The 22,995-nt window shown below is 40.7% G+C and overlaps 1 pseudogene; it reads left to right on the top strand.

Moving 5' to 3' along the window:
• The first annotated feature begins 9,846 nt into the window (after positions 1-9,846).
• Positions 9,847-22,139, top strand: LOC123450325 (annotated as a pseudogene).
• The last annotated feature ends 856 nt before the right edge of the window (positions 22,140-22,995 follow it).

Raw genomic sequence — 22,995 nt, 5'->3', positions numbered from 1 at the left:
TGATTCGCAAGAAGACATCTTCAATAATAGCTTCTTAGCCTGGAAGAAAAAGATCATAAGAGCAAATGCATAGAATTTCAAGATACAAAGCCGGGATGATCCGGGAAATTATATAGGAAAACTTTCTCCACAAAAAGGAAGGTAACGAGCCAAAGTGGAGTCGGAGATGGGCTCGAGGTTGTCCAGGCGGCCTCCTGGCGCGGCCAGGGCCTAGCCCGCGCCAGCAGGTCGCCTGGGCGACATGGAGGTCCTCTTCGGCTCCGCTTTGGCTTGGAATTTTCCAAATTTTGCAAAAACGCATAAAACGGAACTATTCTTGATGTTCGCGAAGTTTCCTTACCGAATTTTAATACCTTTTCTTATTCTGCTTCTTCCTGTGTGTGATACAGTGTTGCAATATGTTCTTCGTGAGTGGCTACTTGTATCACATCCACCTCTACATTGATGGGGTCTACAGTCATGTAATGCTTGATTCTTTGCCCATTCACAACATGTGGTTTTGTGCCTTCAAAAGTCTTAATCTTGATTGTACTGGAGCGGTAGACCTCTTCGATATGGTACGGTCCTTCCCACCTCGAAAGTAGTTTACATGGAGAAAACTTGAAACGAGATCTATACAACAAAACTTTGTCACCCACATTAAATTCACCTTTCAAATTTCTCTTGTCATGCCACTTATTTACCTTTTCTTTGAACATTTTTGCGCTCTCATAAGCTTCACTTCTCCACTCATCTAGAGAAGTCAAGTTCATGAGACGCTTTTCAACAGCAAGCTTTGGATCAACATTAAGCTCTCTAACAGCCCAGAAAGCTTTGTGTTCTAACTCTAGAGGTAGATGGCATGCCTTGCCATAAACCATCTTATACGGAGACATCCCCATGGGATTTTTCTAAGCAGTTCTATATACCCACAAGGCATCTCCTAGCTTATTGGACCAGTCCTTTCTAGAATTGTTCACTGTCTTTTGCAAGATCAACTTGATCTCTCTATTTGTGAGCTCAACTTGCCCACTTGTTTGCGGGTGGTAGGGTGAAGCAATTCTATGATTAACATTATATTTGGCTAGAGATTTCCTAAAAGCACCGTGTGTAAAATGTGATCCTCCGTTGGTCATGAGGTCCATAGGTACACCAAAACTGGGGAAGATTACATCCTTGAGATTTTTCAAAGATGTGTTATGATCAGCACTTTCAGTGGGGATTGCTTCAACCCACTTGGTCACCTAATCTACAACTACTAAGATATGAGTGTATTTGTGTGAAGGAGGGAAAGGACCCATAAAATCAAAGCCCCAGCAATCAAAAGGTTCAATGACTAGAGAATAATTCAGAGGCATCTCATTCCACCTACTAATATTACCAACTCTCTTGCACTTATCAGAGGATAAAACGTAATTTCTAGCATCTTTAAAGAGTAGGCCAATAAAAACCGGATTGGAGAACCTTGTGTGCGGTCCTCTCACCGGCATGATGTCCTCCATAAGGACTGCTATGACATTGTCTCAAGATATCCTTCTGCTCATGCTCCGGTATGCATCTCCTCACAATCCCATCTGCACCTTCTCTAAAAAGATCTGGGTCATCCCAAAAGTAATACCTGAACTCGTGGAAGAACTTCTTCCGCTGCTGGAACGTTAAACCTGGAGGCAAAAACTTTGCAACAATAAAGTTAGCATAATCTGCATACCATGGATCCGAATTAGATTTCACTTGCAAAACAGTTAGTTGTTCATCAGGAAAACTATCGTTGACCGGAATAACATCATGTGGTATGTCCTCCATCCTGGAAAGGTTGTCTGCTACAGGGTTGTCTGCCCCTTTCCTATCGACAATCTGCAAATCAAATTATTGAAGAAGAAGGACCCATCTGATAAGCCTTGGCTTGGCAACCTTCTTTTCCATAAGACTCTTAATAGCAGCATGATCAGTGTGAATGATAACTTTAGAATCAAGAATGTAAGAGCTAAACTTATCACAAGAAATCACTACTGCTAAAAATTCTCTCTCAGTAGTAGCGTAATTCTTTTGAGCAGTGTCAAGGGTTTTGCTAGCATAATAGATAACATTCAATTTATTATCAACCATTTGTCCTAAAACAGATCCAACAGCAAAATCACTAGCATCACACATGATTTCAAAAGGCAAATTCCAATTAGGTGGTTGGACTATAGGGGCAGTTATCAAGGCTTTCTTAAGAACTTCAAATGCTTCCTGACAATCTTCATCAAACACAAAAGGAATATACTTCTGGAGAAAATTAGTGAGGGGTTTCAAAGTTTTCGAAAAGTCTTTAATAAATCTCCTATGGAAACCAGCATGAACGAGGAAACTACGAATACCTCTGATGTCCCTTGGATAAGGCATTCTCTCAATTGCTTCGACCTTTGCCTTGTCCACCTCGATTCATTTTTCAGAAAACTTGTGGCCAAGAACAATTCCTTCATTGACCATGAAGTGGCACTTCTCCCAATTGAGTACCAAGTTCGTCTCCTTGCATCTCTGCAAAACTTTATTAAGGTTGTGGAGACAATGGTCAAAATAGGTTACATACACAGAGAAATCGTCCATGAATACCTCAACAATTTACTCACAAAAGCCATGAAAGATAGCGGACATACACCTTTGAAAAGTAGGAGAAGCATTGCATAAACCAAAAACCATACGTCTCTAACCATAAGTACCAAAGGAGTAAAAGTGGTCTTCTCTTGATCGGCAGTATTAACATGAATTTGTGAGAATGTAGCGACCCGACTCAAAACGAGTCAAGCCTCTGTGTATTTGTGCCATCCCTGGATCAGTATGCTGGCACACACAGTACATCAATGTATATATCAAAGTGCAATCACATGTAAATAGCGTAAAACTCATATATACCTTAATTATTTCAGCGGAAGCAGTCAAGGGAGTGGAGTCCCAATAAACACCAACAGCAAGTTGAGTGTAGACCGTAACCCCGAATCGTACTCTTACTCGTCGAAGAAAAATATCTGCAACATAAGACGTTGCAGCCGTGTAGGTCAGCATATTGAATATGCCGACAAGTCACATAAGAGAGGGGTAAAGTAATAATCAACTATCTGTAAATGCATATCTGGTCGGTGGAGCTAAGTTCTGCATAAAGCCAGTTTTCTCCTACAACAAGAAGGGTTAAAAGGAAAATGTTACTACAAAGGTTGGTTGTTAACGAGATGGTTCCGCCAACCAGTTCTCGCACCCGAGTTGTCAATAATTACCCTCATCAAATATATATAATGGTGTTGAGAAATCCAGATAACTTCAGTTCCTTTGGCTCAAGTTGTCCATGACCGTGGACACGGCTAATCGATTAGGTTTGAGTACTCTGCATAGTTTTGCACACGTTCCCCACAAGATTTGATCGCCTCCGAGTATGTCCTCGCACTTCAATGTGTTTGAAGACCGGATGATCAAAACATGGTCTTCCAACGGGTCCCTCTGAATCCTTGTCGGTGCCCATCCATTCCTACCGTTCTTCTACATCTGCTAGCACAGCCTGTCCAGAGTCGCTGCGTTGTCCAACCAAGCCAGAGCCCATAATGACTTGTGGCTATGCAGGTAAGCCTTGGGTCTTGAACATATCCGTCCGTCTCTTTGAGCCTGGGTGAAGCTTTCCGCAGGATGACATGGCCTCTCCAGCATCCCGGGCATCCACTGGGTTTTCCAGGGAGCCGATCAACCGTCCTTCACCCAGAGTTGCATTGCGTCCAAGGTCTTGAAAATCTTGTCTTAGTCCGGTCTTGATTATTATATCAACCTCACATCACTCGTGGTATACACTCAACCGATAACCCGTCTACTCAAGCATAGCATTAAGAAATTGTCGTCCCGGGGCCAAGTGTCGGGGTTGTTGTGTTCCTACCACATGATACTACAACTTAAGATGAAGTTTCCAAGTACCTAGGCAGCATGCAAGTGGGCAAAGAAAGGTGATCTACCATGCATCGAAAACATAGGTAAAATACATGATCAAAATGACTTGCCTGTGATGTTGACGAAGAAGAAATTCTCGAGAAAATAACTTGATAGACTACTCGTCACTCTCCGATGAAATCTATATAACAAACATATCATTCACATAAGCACTCATACTAGCAATCATTCTAGCAATCAAAACAAAAGAGAGAGCGAATAGGAATCCGAAGGAAACTTCAAATAAGACTAGAGAGTCTTGTACTACGTCAAACACTAAATAGTTTTTGTCTAATAGAAAATAATAACAAGGAACTAAGATATAAATCTAACTAAGATAAAATAAAGTATTTTTCACAAAACTTTTTGAAAGTATTCCCAAACGGGATTTGAAACAGTGTAGAAACCAATCGCAAGTTACTAAGGAACTAGAATTGATTTCATGATAACAAATAGAAAAAAATAAAAACTTGTTGCAAAACAACTTTTAACTAACTTAAAACCAAATATAAACTTTCTCAAATATAAAAGAAACTAATTTAAAAACAAATATAGAAAAAGAAATAGCTATAATCCTAAAAGAACTAAAACAGAATCTGTTTTGGTAAAAAACCCAATTAAAAATATTTTAAAACAACTGAAACTTAAACTACTGAAAGATATGATCAATAGGAAGCAGCAGCAAAAAGAATCAAATTAAAATCTATTTTTAAACTCCCGGAATAAGCAAAACAAGCTTTAAATCAAATCTGATCTAACTCAATTTTTATAAATCCAAACATAGACAAATTATATATCTGCAGAAACTGCATACAATTTGTGATCCAACGCAGAAAGAATCACCTAATTCGGAGTTTTAGACTAATAGATATGAATTTTCTAAGATTGCAATTTTCTCAAAAAACTGCAATACGGGATTTCGTGAATCTCACCGGAGTTAGTCGCCGGAGTTGGAGAAGACGACGGGAAGGTGGCTCCGGTGGACGGCCGAGGCAGCGGAGGGGTCCAGGTGGGGGAGGAGGACTCCGGCCGAAGGTTGGTGGTGCCGGCGGGGCGTGGGGCGACGGGAGGAGGCAGCAGGACCTCCGGCGAGTTCCTGTTGAAGATGAACTCCGGCGAGGCGGGGGCTGCGGCTAGAGGCGAGGAGAGGTATGGTTCTTGGGGAAAATGGATAGAGGAGGGTGTGGGGGTTCTTATAGGGGCGACGGGAGGTGCTGGGAGGGAAAGAGCTTCGCGAATCCCGGAGGTGGGGATTCCTGTGTCCATGGAAGGAAAAAATCTCTGTGACGTGAGAGAGACAAAGGAAGAAGATGATCTCCTGTTGGGCTAGAATAGGAAAGTGCTTAATGGGCCAGCTCTTATTTCCATTTATAAGTGATTCCTTTCCTATTTTTAAAACTAGGAAACTAAAACGATAAAAAGGAAAACAAATCAATTCGAAATAAAGAGTTTCTATATACTATTATCAGAAAAATAAAATATAGATGATGGGCATTTTTCCACGGCAAAAATAAAAACTTCAAAAAAAATTATTTTCACAAAATTGCCTAAAAGGTTTATTTTCTTTTGCAAATAATTTTCAAATGACCCTCTAAGTTTTAGGGTTCAAACAACTTTAAAAATGCCCGTGGGTTTGAGGGTCATGTTCCTCCTCTCTTTTCTGTTTGACAGAAAGTATTTCCCGGCATTTCTTGCACGAAGAAAACAAATAAAAATGCAAGAGAATTCAAATGCAAATATCTCCGTTCAAATTCTTTATAGTTGAAGAAGTCATGTCATCTTCTCTCGTTGCTTTTAAAAGATTGAATTTGAATTCACCGGAGCATGGGAAAGTCATTTTATTCCCTCTCATTCAAAAGTTTCGAAGATTTTCAAATTTCACACAAGTTTAAACCACTCAGCAAACAAACAATCTAATAATAATTATATTAACATTCCAAAAATTATAATTTTGGGATGTTACAGAGAAACTAGAGTACCCATCAAGATATCAAAAGTGAGTGTTTTTGGAAAAACTTTCGAGCATTTGGTCGATGAACGGCAGTTAGTGGTCCTTCCTGGTTGCCTTGTTCAACTTCATGTAATAAATACACACTCTATATCCAATAATAATTCTCAGAGGTATTAGTTCATTCTTATCAATACACACAATGTACTGTACTTACCCACTTACTATCAGCTATATGATAAATAATACTTGCAGCTAGAAGCTTGAGGATTTCGGTCCTCACAGCATCCTTCATCTTCGGGTTTAACTGTCGTTGATTATCAACAACCGGTTTAGCATCTGGCTCAACATTGATGGTGTGCTGACAAATAGATGGAATAATCCCCTTAAGATCATCAAGGGTATAGCTAATAGCGCCTCGGTGTTTATGAAGGAATTCCAATAATCGCTCTTCCTCATATCCTGAAAGGTCAGAATTGATAATAACAGGATATACTTTCTTTTCATCTAAATAAGCATACATGAGTGTACTGGAAAGAGGTTTAAGATCAAACACCGGGTCTTCTTTTGGTTTTGATAAAATTCCCAAAGCCCCAACCGGAAGATTGTGTTTCAGGATAGCAGGTTGTCTCAAGAATATGTCATCTAGCTCATTCCTTTCCTTCATATGCATATCATTCTCGCGGTTTTCCATAATTTTTTGCAAAGGATTATTAGGAGGAATAGCAATAGAAGCAATCTATTCAATAATTTTATCATTACTAGGCAGATCAGTACCACGACTTTGCTTTGAGAATTTATAAAAGTTAAATTCATATGGCTCACCATTAAATTCAATAGATGCTTTTCCTTTCCTGCAATCTATAATAGCTCCACAAGTTTTGAGAAAAGGCCTACCAAAGATAATAGGGCAAAAACTATCTGGTACTGAACCAAGTACTAGAAAGTCGGTAGGATATTTTACCTTTCCACATAGAACTTCAACATCTCGCAAGATGAATAGTGACATCGACTTCTTCAATTTCACATGGTAGAATCTCATTCATAATCTCTCGATAAAGTGAAAAAGGAATAGCACTAGCAGTGGATCCCACATCACGTAGCCCATACTAATTATGATCTCCTATTTTAACAGATACAACTGGAGTACCTGAAATTGGGCCTTTATTCTTAACTGTAACAAGGTTGGTGCAAACAGAAAAAAAATTATATTAGAATCCTCAATATTACTAGCAACGAGATCCTTGACTAATGCAACTTGAGGATCTAATTTAATCAGGTCCTCATGCTCATCAGTCGTTCTTTCACTTTTATTCAGGATGCGTGTGACAAAAGAATGCTCCCTCATCCTTGAATGAAAAGGGGGCTTTTCATATTCAGCTACAGGCAAGATAGGGTCAACAACATTAATATCAATAGGTGATTCCTTAAAAGGTTTATGATGTTGATCCTCCTTATTCTCAGAAGAGTAAATATGAGAGGAAAAATCTTTGCAAAAATCAATTAGAAGCTGGGAATCAAGACCAATCTTAGCACAAAAGGTATTGAAGTTATCAGTTTTCACATAGCTCTCGATGTTATCACGCTCATAATTTATAACGGGTTAAATACCTTTATCAATCTCCCAATCTTCAGTGTTCTTAAGGATCCTTTCAATAAGATCCCACTTAGCTTCAGTGTTTTTGTTGGAGAATTCCCCACTAGAGGAAGCATCAAGCATCTCTTTATCTTGACGAGAAAGCCTTGCATAAAAATTTGTGAGAATAATTTCTTTGGAAATCTCATGATTGGAACATTTGAGCATTAAGGATTTCAATCTCCCCCAAGCTTATGCGATGCTTTCTCCATCACGAGACCAACATTTATAAATATAATTCCTGTCTCGATGTATTTCATGAAGATGATAAAACTTTGCATAAAAGAGAGGCATAAGATGTTGCCAATTTAGTAAATGAGAGTCATCAAGAAGCCTATACCAATCCAAAGCCTCATCTTTTAATGATAGAGATAATATCTTTCTCATAACAAAATCCATCGATATACCTGCAAGCTTAAATAAGGAGCATAGTTGTGAAAGATATAGCAAGTGTTCACCTGGATGTCTATCTCCTGCATATCGATTAGCCAAAGCACAATCAATAATCCCAGTTCGTATTTTAAAGGGCACAATTTCAGGAGGTGGGGGAGGATTATCCACCAAAATAGCATTGGAGCGGTTCCACACGAGCAACAAACCAAGAGCAGAGTGGTCCATAGGGACAAAAAGCGGGAACAGTAAAACGAAAAGAGCACGTACAGTTTAAAGATTTCCTTACCAATTTCACTTACCAATAGCGCTCTACTCCCCGGCAACGGCGATAGAAAATGGTCTTCATGACCCACAAGTGTAGGGGATCTATCGTAGCCTTTTCGATAAGTAAGAGTGTCGAACCCAACGAGGTGCAGGAGGTATTGACAAGTGATCTCGAGCAAGGAATAACTGCAAGTAGTGAAAGGTAAATTTTTATGGGTTTTCGAGTATAAGCAACAAGGAAATAAATGCAAGTAAAGTAAATGGTGCTGAGGTGCAGCAAGTGGACCAATCCTTTTGAACAAAGGATAAGCCGACGGACTAAACTTATAAAGACTAAGGCGTTCCTGAGGACACACGGGAGAGATAGTCAAGTGCTTTCGCCATACTCTGTCTAGTACTATGTTTTGTATTGATAAGTGTTATGTGGGTGGATCTTAACTAGTGCACCGTCTAGGCTAAGACAAGTACAGTCTTATGATTAATCCCTCTTGCAAACATCTGCAAATACAAGAGAGAAATTCAGGCAAATCCTAACCATAGTAATAATCTTTATGATCCAATACTCCCTCATGCAAAAGTATGCGAAATGGGTTCAGGTTTCTGTCACTCCAGCGACCCACCATAAGTATTCTTTAAACACGATGCATTCCCCTAGGTCCTTCAAAAGGAGAAGTGTTGTGTAGTCGACGTTCACATAACACCACTAGAAGAATAACACCATAACTTAAATATCAATCAACACATATTACTTCAACATCATATGACTACTAACATCTAGACTTTTCCCATGTCCTCAAGAACTAATGGAACTACTCACAAGACATAAAATAGATCATGATCAGTGGTGATGAAAATATGATTAACAATCTGGTCATAACAATAATCCTCCAACAAAACTCAATAGCATTCACCACAAAAGAGTAATCAACACCGGTATAGTAGAGGGGATGAATAGTGCAAGGTACAACTCCGATTGCAATGGTGAAGTAGATGGGATGAAGGTGGAGATGGCGCTGGTGTTGGTGATGATGGTGATGATGATGTCGATGATGCCGGTGACGATTGCGATGACGATGAGGACGATCTCCCCTTCTGGAACGAGTTCTCCCTGGTGGAATATGCCCGCCGGAAATGTCTTTTCTTCTATGTAGGTTTTCGCCGCGGAGCGGCGGCGGAATCGCGAAAATTCTTCTGTTCCCAGAATTTTTAGGTGAAGATGGACATATAGGCGAAAGGAGAGCACCGGGGGCTGGGCCCACCATCCAGGCGGCCTGCTGGCGCGACCTAGGGGTTCGCGCCCGCAGGTCACCTGGGTGACCTGTGGCTCCCCTCCGTCTCTTCTTTGTCCTGTCTTCGGGACCTATTCGGAAACTTCTTCCCTCAAAATTTCAGCTCAATTGGAGATGTTCTGATATTGCAACTCTTCGTGCTATTTTCTCCGCTGAATTCTACGTCTGCTATTTCGGCACCAAAAAGTTGTAAACTTTGCAAAATAAGCCAAAACATTATAAGTACACCATCATAAAGTGAAATATATCAATGAATAGAGACAAATTATGATACAAAATGGTGATGCATTTTTGACGTATCAAAGACCCATGCGGCTGAGGCCAAGCTCAAAATGCTTGGTAATTTGGAAGAAGAGAATCGGCATCTCAAAGACGGTGCGGAGAAGCCAATGGAGGAGCTTGTTGAGCTAAAGAAGCATTACGCCGAGTGGGAAACCAACCTCGAGAAGCTCACTGCCAAGAAAGCTGAGCTAGATAAGTTTGTCAAGGACTTCATCATGGAACTCTATGAGAAGCTCAAAGGTATGTCGAGCGTCTGAATATTTCTGAGTGATGTTTCTCACCTCTATTTTTTGTTAAGTGTAGCCATTGTTTAGTGTTTCGAAGGCTTCCAAACAAACATCATCAAACACAAAAGGAATATCCTTTTGCAAAAGATTTGTAAGAGGCCTAGATATTTTAGAAAAGTCTTTGATAAACCTCCTATGGAAACTAGCATGACCAAGGAAACTACGAATACCTTTGATATCTTTGGGACATGACATTTTCTCAATTGCATCAACCTTGGCTTTGTCCACCTCAATGCATCCTTCAGAAATTTTATGGCCCAAAACAATACCTGCATTAACCATAAAGTGGCACTTTTCCCAATTCAAGACAAGATTTGTTTGTTCTCATCTCTGAAAAACTCGATCAAGATTGCTTAAACAATCATCAAAAGACTTCCCGTAAATAGAACAGTCATCCATGAAAACCTCAACAATGTTTTCACAAAAATCACACAATATAGCAGTCATACATCTTTGAAAGGTATGAGGTGCATTACATAAACCAAAAGGTATACGTCTATAAGAATAAGTCCCAAAAGGACAAGTAAAAGTGGTATTTTCTTGATCAGGTTGTGAAACAAGTATTTGTGAAAAAACAGAATATCCGTCAAGAGAGAAAAAAACGTGTGTGCTTAGATAGTCTTTCTTACATTTGATCAATAAAAGGCAGAGGGTAATAATTTTTTCTAGTTGCTTTGTTTAATTTTCTAAAATCAGTTACCATTTTATAGCCTATGACAATTCTTTGTGGAGTAATTTCATTCTTATCATTAGGAACAAGAATAATACCTCCCTTCTTAGGGACACAATGAACATGACTTACCCTTCTACTATCAGCTATAGGATAGATTATACTTGCTTCTAGAAGTTTCAATATTTCCGTTCTAAATACTTCTTTCACCTTCGGATTTAACCGACGTTCGTGATCAACAATGGGTTTAGCATCAGGTTCCATATTAATCTTGTGCTCACATAGAGTGGGACTAATGCCACTAAGATCATCAAGAGTATATCCAATCGTAGCTCGGTGCTTCCTTGGAACTTTCAATAATCTTTCGTCTTCATGTTCTGAAAGGTTAGCACTAATAATAAGAAGATATATCTTTTTCTCATCAAGATAAGCATATTTCAAAGTGCCTGGCAATTGTTTTAATTCAAACACAGGATCAACTTTAGGCGGAGTGTGGCCTCCTAGAGTTTCCATAGGCAAATTGTGTTTAAGCAGAGGTTGTTGTTCGAAAAAGATTATATCTATTTCATTTCTGTCATGCATATGCAAATCATTTTCATGGTCTAGCAAATATTGTTCTAAAGGATCAGTAGGAGGTACAACACTAGAAGAAATACCAATAATTTCATCCTTACTAGGAAAATCTTTCTTATGCGGTTGTCTACTAAACTTGGAAAAGTTAAATTCATGAGATTCATCACCAAAGCTAACACTAATAGTTTGTTTCTTACAACCTATTTTGGCATTGACGGTGTTCAAGAAAGGTCTACCAAACATAATGGGGGCAAATGTCATCTTGTGGGGAGCCAAGAACAAGAAAATCAGTAGGGTATTTTATCTTCCCACACAAGACTTCAACATATCTGAGAATCCCAATTGGTGATATAGTATCTCTATTGGCATGTTTAATAGTAACATCTATGTCTTCTATTATAGAAGGTGCTTTTCATTCTTAATTTCTTCATATAAGGAAAAAGGAATAGCACTCACACTAGCACCTAGGTCACATAACCCATGACAACAGTGATCTCCTATCTTAACTGAGACAACATGCATGCCAACAATTGGTCTATGTTTATCTTTTTTATCTGGTTTGGCAATTCTGGAAGCTTCATTACAGAAATAAATAACATGGCCATCGATATTATCGACCAAGAGATCTTTAATCATAGCAACACTAGGTTAAACTTTGATTTGTTCAACTGGTTTGGGTGTTCTAACATAACTTTTGTTAACCACAGTTGAAGCGTTAGTATGTTCCTTCATCCTAACAGGGAAAGGTGGTTTTTCAATATAAGCAGTGGGAACAACTGGATCAATGTTGTAAATGATAGCTTCTTCTTTACCTTTTACCAGTTCTTTAATTCCTTGTTTAATAGATGGGTGATATTAAACCACTTCTCCTTAGGGAGATCAACATGAGTAGCAAAAGATTCACAAAAGAAAGCTACTATCTCAGAGTCAAGTCCATATTTAGTGTTACACTTTTGAAAAGCATCGGAATTCATAAAAGATTTAACACAATCAAACTTACGTTCTATACCTGACTCTTTACCTTTGTCGAGTTCCCAATCTCCAGAGTTGCGTTTAATTATTTCTAAAATATCCCACTGGAATTCAATAGTCTTCTTCATAAAAGAACCAGTACAAGAAGTATCGAGCATGGATTGATCATTCCGACAAAGCCGAGCATAAAGTTCTGAATAATAAGTCATATTAAGAGCTCATGATTGGGGAAGGAATATAACATTGACTTAATCCTCCACCAAGCTAGAGCGATACTTTCTCCTTCACAAGGCCAAAGATTGTATATATAATTCTGATCACGATGAACTAGATGCATAGGATAAATTTTTCAATGGAATTCCAATTTCAATCGATTCCAGTTCCAAGATCCAATATCATCGCATAGCCTATACCATGTCAATGCTTTTTCCTTCAAAGAAAAAGGGAAAACCTTATTCTTAGCTCAATCTCCGAGTAAACCAGCAAGCTTAAACAATCCACAAATTTCATCCACATATATCAAGTGCATATCAAGATGTTCGGTTCCATCTCCTGCATAAGGATTAGCTAGCAGTTGTTCTACCATACCCGAAGGAATTTCATATTCAATATTTTCAGTAGGTGCAGTAGGTTGAGGAGCAACTAACTGTGGGTCCGGTCGAGGTGAAGGTACCCCGAACAAAGCCCTCAAAGGATTGTTTTCCATAGTAGCAGGTGACAATACATTTCAGCACATAGTAATAATGTTTCCTTACCAATTTCCACTTACCAAGAGCGCTTAAATCCCCGGCAACGGTCAATTGTAGCCTTTTCAATAAGTAAGAGTGTCCAACCCAACGAGGAGCAGAAAGAAATGACAAGTGGTTTTCAGCAAGGTAATGTGTGCAAGTGCTAAAATTGTAAGTAGCGGAGTAGTTTGATAGCAAGATAATTTGTAACGAGCAAGTAACGATAGTAGTAACAATAGTGCAGCAAGGTATCCCAATCCTTTTGAGGCAAATGACAGGCCAAAACGGTCTCTTATGATAAGAAAAGTGTTCTTGAGGGTACACGGGAATTTCAACTAGTCACATTCATCATGTCGGCTTAATTCGTGTTCGCTACTTTGATAATTTGGTATGTGGGTGGACCGGTGCTTAGGTGTTGTTCTTACTTGAACAAACCACCTATTTATCATTAACCCTCTCTCAAGCATCCGCAACTACGAGAAAAGTATTAAGAATAAATTCTAACCATAGCATTATACTTTTGGATCCAATCGGTCCCTTACGGAATAGCGCATAAACTACTCATGTCACTCTCGCAAACCATCATCTAATAACTACTCAACAATGCATTCCCTTAGGCCTAAATATGGTGAAGTGTCATGTAGTCGACGTTCACATGACACCATGATACGTCCATTTTGCATCATGTTTTCGCGTTGCTATTTATTGCTTCTTTGGCTGTTATTTCACTTCATGATACTATTCTTATGCCTTCTCTCCCTTATTTTGCAAGGTTTACGTGAAAAGGGAGAATACCGGCAACTGGAATTCTGGCCTGGAAGTGGAGAAAAGTTGACATACCTATTCTGCGCAACTCCAAACGTCGTGAAATTCAACGGGGATTTTTTCCAGATTTATCAAAAATATCGTGCCGAAGAAGTGCCACAGGGGCACCAGGGGGTGCCCACAAGCCTGCACGGCGCGACCACCTCCCAGGCCGCGCCATGGGGGCTTGTGGGCAGCACACTGGCCCCCCTCTTTTGCTATATGGAGGGTTTCGTCTAGCACACAGAGGAGCTTTTTCGTGGTTACGCCGCCGCCACGAGGCGGAACTTGAGCAGAACCAATCTAGAGCTCCGGCAGGACGATCTTGCCGGGGAAAGTTCCTTACCGGAGGGGGAAATCGTCACCATCGTCATCACCAACACTCCTCTCATTGGAGGGGACTCATCTCCATCAACGTCTTCATCAGCACCATCTCATCTCCAAACCCTGGCCATCACTTGTAACCAATCTCCGTCGCGCGACTCCGATTGGTACTTGTAAGGTTGCTAGTAGTGTTGATTACTCTTTGTAGTTGATGCTAGTTGGATTACTTGGTGGAAGAGTTTATGTTCAGATCATTGATGCCATTCATTACCTCTCTGGTCATGAATATGATTATGCTATGTGAGTAGTTACTTTTGTTCCTGAGGACATGGGATAAGTCATGCTAAGAATAGTCATGTGAATTTGGTATTTGTTCGGTATTTTGATATGTTGTATGTTGTTTTTCCTCTAGTGGTGTTATGTGAACGTCGAATACATAACACTTCACCATTATTTGGGCCTAGAGGAAGGCATTGGGAAGTAGTAAGTAGATGATGGGTTGCTAGAGTGACAGAATCTTAAACCCTCGTTTATGCGTTACTTCGTAAGGGGCTGATTTGGATCCTTTGTTGAGACAAATACTTTTTGTGACTTTAGCGCTAAGTATGGACTTGACTCTAAGATAGTAGCCTCATTGTGTGAATCCTTTTCTGCCCATATTGATCTCCCCACAGAGAAGTGGTTTAAATATTATCCTCCTTTAGAATTCAATGTAGTTAAACCCACTCCAGTTGAAGAGAAAGTCATTGCCTATAATGATCTTGTGGTTCCTAGTGCTTACATTGAGAAACCACCTTTCTCTGTTAGGATAAAGGATCATTCTAAAGCTTCAACTATGATACGTAGAGGCTTTATTAGAACACCTACACCCCCTGAGAAAATTAGAGTTGAACCTAGCATAGCTATTATCAAAGATCTTTTGTTTGAAGAAGTTGAGGGACATAATATTCACTTCTGTGAAGATGCTTCTAGTATTGCTAAACCTAACGTTAGAGACAAACATAGGCCTGTTGTTGGATGTCTGTGGTTTCTGTTAAGATAGGAGATCATTGTTATCATGGTTTATGTGACGTGGGTTCTAGTGTTAGTGCAATACCTCAATCCTTATATGATGAAATCAAAGATGAAATTGCACCTGTTGAGATACTATCTGCCCTGTGGGAATTGCTAGGGATGTTGAAGTCTTGTGTGGTAAAACGAAGTAACCTGCTGATTTCCTCGTTCTTGCTACCGCTCAAGATAGCTTTTGTCCCATTATATTTGGTAGACCTTTTATCAATACCGTCAATGCTCATATTGACTGTGAGAAGAAAATTGTCACTGTTGTCTTTGAAGGTGTGTCACATGAGTTAAATTTCTCCAAGTTTGGTAGACAACCTCATGAAAAGGAGTTGCCTAGTAGGGATGAAACTATTGCCTTAGCCTCTATTGTCGTGCCCCCTACTGATCCATTAGAGAAATATTTGCTTGAGCATGAAAATGATATGCATATGGATGAAAGGGATGGGATTGATAGAGTTCTCTTTGAACAATATCCTATTCTTAAGAATAAGTTGCCTGTTGAACTGCTTGGGGATCCACCCCCACCAAAGTGTGATCCTATGTTCGAGCTTAAACAATTGCCTGATACTCTTAAGTATGCCTATCTTGATGAAAAAGAGATATATCATGTTATAATTAGTGCTAGCCTCTCAGAGCATGAAGAAAAGAAGTTACTAAAAACTCTGAGGAAGCACCGTGTTGCTATTGGATATACTCTTGATGATCTTAAGGGTATTAGCCCCACTCTATGCTAGCACAAGATCAAAACTGATCCTGAATTCAAACCAGTTGCTGATCGTCAAAGGAGATTAAATCCTAAGATGAAAGAAGTAGTGAGAAAAGAAATACTAAAGCTCCTACAAGCAGGTATTATCTATCCTGTTTCTCATAGAGATTGGGTGAGTCCGGTGCATTGGGTTCCTTAGAAGGGAGGCATTACCGTTGTCCCTAACGATAAGGATGAATTGATCCCACAGAGGATTATTACTGGCTATAGGATGGTGATCGATTTTAGGAAATTGAATAAGGCCACTAGGAAAGATCATTACCCTTTGCCTTTATCGACCAAATCCTAGAAAGGCTGTCTAAACACACACACTTCTGCTTTCTAGACGGTTATTCTGGTTTCTCCCAAATACAAGTTGCATAATCTGATCAGGAGAAAACCAATTTCACCTGCCCTTTCGGTACCTTTGCTTATATACGTATGCCTTTTGGCTTATGCAATGCACCTGCCACTTTCAAAGATGTATGATGGCTATATTCTGTGACTTTTGTGAAAAGATTGTCGTGGTTTTCATGTATGACTTCTCCATTTACGGGTCTTCCTTTGATGATTGCCTCAGCAACGTTGATCGAGTCTTACACAGATGTAAAGACACCAACCTTGTATTGAATTGGGAGAAGTGCCACTTTATGGTTAATGAAGGCATCATCTTAGGACATAAAATTTCTGAAAGAGGTATTGAAGTCGATAAGGCTAAGGTTGATGCAATCGAGAAAATGCCATACCCCATAGATATCAAAGGTATAAGAAGTTTCCTTGGTCATGCTGGTTTCTATAGAAGGTTCATCAAAGACTTGTCTAAGAGTTCTAGGCCTCTTACCAATCTCTTGCAAAAGGATATTCCTTTTGTCTTTGACGATGATTGTGAGGAAGCCTTCGAAATACTTAAGAGGGCTTTGATAACTGCACCTATTGTTCAACCACCTGATTGGAACTTACCTTTTGAGATCATGTGTGACGCTAGTGATTATGTTGTTGGTGCTGTTCTAGGGCAAAGAGTTGATAAGAAGTTGAATGTTATTCACTATGCTAGTAAAACTCTAGACGGTTCCCACAGAAACTATGCTACTACGGAGAAGGAATTTTTAGCGGTCGTGTTTGCATGTGAAAAGTTCAGGTCTTACATAGTTGATTCCAAAGTCACTATTCACACTGATCATGCTGCTATTAAGTACCTCATGGACAAAAAGGACACTAAACCTAGACTTATCAGATGGGTTCTCTTGCTACAAGAATTTGATTTGCACGTTGTCGACAGAAAGGGTGCTGATAACACCATAGCAGATAACTTGTCTAGGTTGGAGAACGTTCTTGATGACCCACAACCTATTGATGATAGCTTTCCCGATGAGCAACTGAATGTCATCAATGCTTCACATAGTGCACCGTGGTATGAGGATTATGCAAACTATATTGTTGCCAAATACATACCAACTAGTTTCACGTACCAGCAAAAGAAGAAGTTCTTCTTTGACTTGAGACACTACTTTTGGGATGATCCTCACCTTTATGAGGAAGGAGTAGATGGTGTTATTAGACGTTGTGTACCTGAACATGAACAGGGACAGATCCTACAGAAGTGTCACTCCGAGGCCTACGGAGGACACCATGCGGGAGATAAAACTGCACACAAGGTATTGCAATCAGATTTATATTGGCCCACTCTCTTCAAGGATGCCCGTAAATTTGTCTTGTCTTGTGATGAATGTCAAATAATAGGTAGTATTAGCAAACGTCAGGAAATTCCTATGAACTATTCACTTGTCATTGAACCAGTTGATGTCTGGGGCTTTGATTATATGGGACCTTTTCCAAAATCCAACGGGTATACGCATATCTTAGTTGATGTTGATTACGTCACTAAGTGGGTAGAAGCTATCCCCACTAGTAGTGCTGATCACAACACCTCTATCAAGATGCTTAAAGAAGTTATCTTCCCTAGATTTGGAGTCCCTAGATATCTAATGACTGACGGTGGTTCACACTTCATTCATGGTACTTTCCGTAAAATGCTTGCTAAGTACGATGTCAACCATAGAATTGCGTCTCCCTATCACCCTCACTCCAGTGGTCAAGTAGAGCTAAGTAATAGAGAGATTAAACAAATTCTACAAAATACTGTCAACAGGTCTAGAAAGAATTAGTCTAAGAAGCTCGATGATGCACTGTAGGCTTATAGGACTGCCTATAAGAATCCCATGGGCATGTCTCCGTAAAAAATGGTGTATGGGAAAGCATGTCAATTACCTCTTGAGTTAAAGCATAAAGCTTATTGGGCAATCAAAGAGCTCAACTTTGATTTCAAACTTGCCAGTGAGAAGAGGTTATTTGATACTAATTCGCTTGATGAGTGGAGAACTCAGGCATATGAGAATGCCAAGCTGTTCAAAGAGAAGGTTAAGAGGTGGCATGATAAGAGGATACAAAAGCGTGAGTTCAATGTAGGTGATTATGTCTTGCTATATAACTCTCGTTTAAGATTCTTTACACGCAAGCTTCTCTCTAAATGGGAAGGTCCCTGTGTTGTTGACGAAGTATATCGTTCCGGTGCTATAAAGATCAACAACACGGAAGGTAATTGTCCGAGAGTGGTAAATGGGCAGAGAATCAAGCATTATATCTTATGGACTCCCATAAATGTTGAAAGCAATATCATCAATACCATAACTCCGGAAGAATACCTAAGGGACATTTATCAGCCTGTTTCAGACTCCGAAAACGAAGAGGTATGTCATTCGGTAAGAAAACAGAGTCCAAAACTTTCCCAGTAGGAAATTTTCTCTGTTTTGGAATATTTGAAAAAATACAAAAAATGGAAGTAGTCTGGAAAGTGCGCGAGGAGGCGACAAACCTGCACGGCGCGGGCCCACCCCCTGGCCGCGCCGTGAGGGCTTGTGGCCACCTCCTGCGCCTCCCGGACTCCGTCTTCGTGCAGTGGACTCCTTCTGGTCTGGAAATAATCATTATATATACTTCTGTTTGGTCTGACCTTTGCATCATGCAGATTTCCTCTGTTTTTTGTTTCGAGCCTGTTTCTGTTGCAGATCTAGATCGCCATGACTTCCCCAAAAGCTCCTAAGGACAAGATCTTCGAGAAGGTCATCAACCCCTACCTCGCGGGAGTGCTGCAACACCCTCAATCTATCGAGATGCGTGAGGGGATGTTGCATATCCGTGATGTTGAGGGGCCTAAGAAGAGTGGAAGCATGGAGACGAGGTTTGAAGCAATGGAGCAACAAGTCCTCAAGTGCCAAGGGATGGTGGAGCATGGACTCAACTCCAACCACATGATGACCACGGAGTTCACCAAGAAGCACATGATTGATGCCAATGACATTGGGAAGCACCTCTCCAGGCTCTATGACAGGGTTGATCAACTCAAGGGCCATATCTATGACCTACAGAACCAAAATTGTGGGTATGAGTATAGATTTAAATTAATAAGGTTGGCTGCAGGTTTGAGGATTCCAGAGACTCGTTCATCTTTCCATGATGGAGCACCTATGCCTTGGAAGGCGGAGGATCAAACTCATGTTGCAACAACTCCACCATCACCACCAAAGGAAGACAACTGAAAATTAGTATGGGCAATCCCCTTGGCTTTTGTCAAGCTTGGGGGAGTTGCCCCGGTATCGTATCACCATCACATCTTTTGCCTTTACCTTTGTTTTAGTTTTCCTTTTCAGTTTTCTCTTTTTCCTATTAGAGTAAAAGTCTTAGTGTTTTAGTCTTGACTTTTGCTTTGTGTCACCCCTGATGTATTCTTGTTCGTGAGCCATATAATAAAGAGTGTCTTAATTGAAGGGCTTTGCCTCTGGCGATGATCAAAAGAGTGGGAATAGAACAAAAACATGAAACGTCATGTAATGATCTTATGGGAAGTGATGGATTCACATATAAAAAGAATGAGGATTGAAACTTGTTGAGGGTAGAAAAACGTAGACCTTGGTCATTGTTGCAATTAATAGGAAGTCATAAAGAAGGGGAGGTTCACATATAAATATATCATCTCTGACACCATCTATGATTGTGAACACTCACTAAACTATTACATGCCTAGAAGTAGATGTTGGACAAGGAAGACAACGTAATGAATTGTGTTTGCTTGGTTCTGAACAATTTTATATGATTAGAGATCCCTTAGCATGTGGCGATTGCTTACACCCCACAATAGCCAAAACTCCCGTGCCAAGTAGATATACTACTTATGCATCCATAAACCTTCAACCCAGTTTTGCCATGAGTGTCCACCATACCTACCTATAGATTGAATAAGATCCCTCAAGTAAGTTGTCATCGGTGCAAGCAATAAAAATAGCTCTCTAACATGTATGATCTATTAGTGTGTGGAAAATAAGCTTTATACGAACCTGTGATGAGGAAGACATAACACTACAAGAAATATGCTCATACATGATGTTTTTTAAGACGTCGTTGATGAATTCGTCATAAATCTATGACGATTTCATCCGAGATCATCGTAAACCATTTGAGGGGATCAAATCTACATATAAATTACGACGATGTGAGTCAAAAACGTCGTAACCACACAAGATGAGATCGTCATAACTTTCACGATGATTGTAAAAATGTCGTAACATGTTCTAACTATGTTGACATGTACTCATGGGTCCATTTTGTCCCACCTCATGCTAGTTTGTGAAGCAACCTACTATTCTGTCATTCCAAAAATTCTCGAAAAAATTCTCATAAATACTTTAGATCATATATTTCTCAAATATGTGAAAACCTTTCCTTCCATAGTTCAAAAACAATTCAACAATATTCATTTTCCTATTCTGTTTAGAATAGCACTTTGTGAAGGAAGTGTTATTTCTATTTCTTCGATTACCCTCATATTTTGTGAGCACTCTTTCCTATCCAAATCATTGTCTCATGAAAACTTTCGTAAGGATTTTCCTAGTAAATCTTTCTCATCAAATTTTCAAAATTTGTGTTCAGCTAATAGGCTTGTGAAGGAGGTACTAGATAGGAATATCCTGATGAGTTGAATTATTTCCACATCATCTATGTGCCCAAAACATAGATTCCTATATTTTTGATATTTGCAAACTATTTTAAATCACTGATTTTCTGAACCAATCAGAACCCTTCCCACGGATCAATGACATGGCGCCCATCCATCCATCCATCCATGTCTTCATCCCACATCCATCCATCCATCTATCTACAGAAAAAAACTAAAAAAGCATCCCAAACCCTAGGTGAGATCCCCCCCATCCTAACCTTCCTCCCTAGTCCCCATCTCCTCATCGCCACCACCGCCACCTCCTCCCCGTCGCCACCCCTCTCCCGATCCCCACCTCCTCGTTGGAGGACATGGACCGCGGGCTGTCCTCGTCGGAGGCGGCGGCGCGGCTGCGCGCGCACGGCCCAACGAGCTGCTCGACCACCAGGGGCCCTCGGGGCTGCAGCTCGTGGCGCAACAGTTCGAGAACACGATGTCGGCGCCGTCTCGTTCGTGCTCGCGCTCCCCTCGTCTGCCGGCGCGCTCACGCTCTTGGCCTTCGTCGAGCCGCTCGTCATCTTCCTCATCCTCGTCGTCAACGCCGCCGTCGGGGTATGGCAGGAGACCAACGCCGAGAAGGCGCTCGAGGCGCTGCGCCAGATCCAGTCCGACCACGCCGCCGTGCTCCGCGATGCCGAGTGGGCGCCCGCCCTCCCCGTGCGCGACCTCGTCCAAGGGGACGTCGTCACGGTCCGCGTCGGGGACAAGGTCCCCGCCGACATGCGCGTCCTCAGGCTCGTCTCGTCGACCCTTCGGGTCTAGCAGGGGTCGCTTACCGGCGAGACCAGCTCCGTCAACAAGACGGCCCACGCCGTGCCGGCCGACGACGCCGACATCCAGGCCAAGGACTGCATGGTGTTCGCGGGCACCACCGTCGTCAATGGCAGCACCGTCTGCCTCGTCGTGCTTACCGGGATGGCCACCGAGATCGGCAAGATCCACTCGCAGATCCACGAGGCCTTGCAGGAGGACGACGACACGCCGCTCAAAAAGAAGCTCAACAAGTTCGGAGAGGCGCTCACCAAGATCATCGGCCTCATATGCATCCTCGTGTGGCTCATCAAGGTCAAGTACTTCTTGACCTTCGAGCTCGACGAATGGGTGCCCAGGAACATCCATCCATCTATCTACATCCATCCATCCATCCATCTACATCTAAGCAATCGTTTTTGTTTGCTAATGTGATAGGTAATACTTGGTGTGGACCGGCTAGACATGATTAAAGGATTCCTGCAAAAGGTGTTGGCCTTTGAGAAATTTCTTGAGGAAAACGAGGAATTGGATTCTGAATACAAAGTAGTTCTCCTGCAAATTGCAGTGCCAACGAGAAGTGACGTACCTGAATGTAAGATTCATTTCTATGGTTTATAATTTGTTCGTGCCTTCTATGCAAATAACTCGTATAATGGACATGCAGAATATTTACTTACTTGAATGAATGGATATATAATATGAGAACATGCCTACAACTAAAACCAAAGAGGAGCGAGAATTTCAAAATGTGCACACTTACCTGATATTGTGTTGAACATGCTTGCATGTCCGAGACTTTGAAGGGCTTAGAGACCAGCTTCTGGTGTGTACCAATGTCCCAAAGTGTAAATTCACCATTAGCAGATCCAACTATTTGAGTAGTAATCATGACAAGAAAATTAATAAGGTGTTAAAATCCTAATATATAGCCAAATCACATGAAACAGCTTTATTACTTGCAAAGTTGCGTCTCCATCTATATATATATAGAGAGAGAGAGAGAGTAAATTATAGATTTTGATGGTACCTAGTAGTAGCGTATGATGTGAAGGATGAAAGTCCATGCTAGTTACATTAGATCCCTGTGATAGTGTACAAGCTACTCTCGTAGGAAGGTAATCCAGTGACCGTGAAGGTTGAGGAATGGGTGTAGGATAGGTGCCCTGCAAATAAGTAGGGATAATTTTCTTTAGCTTGGACGAAAATTAACCATGGTCATAGATATTGACTAGATATGCAACATTACCTCATGAATACCATGTCGACTGGAACTGGGTTGCTCCATCAG

The sequence above is a fragment of the Hordeum vulgare genome, chromosome 4H (genome assembly GCF_904849725.1).
Source record: "Hordeum vulgare subsp. vulgare chromosome 4H, MorexV3_pseudomolecules_assembly, whole genome shotgun sequence".
Taxonomy (NCBI): domain Eukaryota; kingdom Viridiplantae; phylum Streptophyta; class Magnoliopsida; order Poales; family Poaceae; genus Hordeum; species Hordeum vulgare.
Note: the sequence above shows the minus strand (reverse complement) of the source record. Positions and strands in the feature narration are given on the sequence as shown.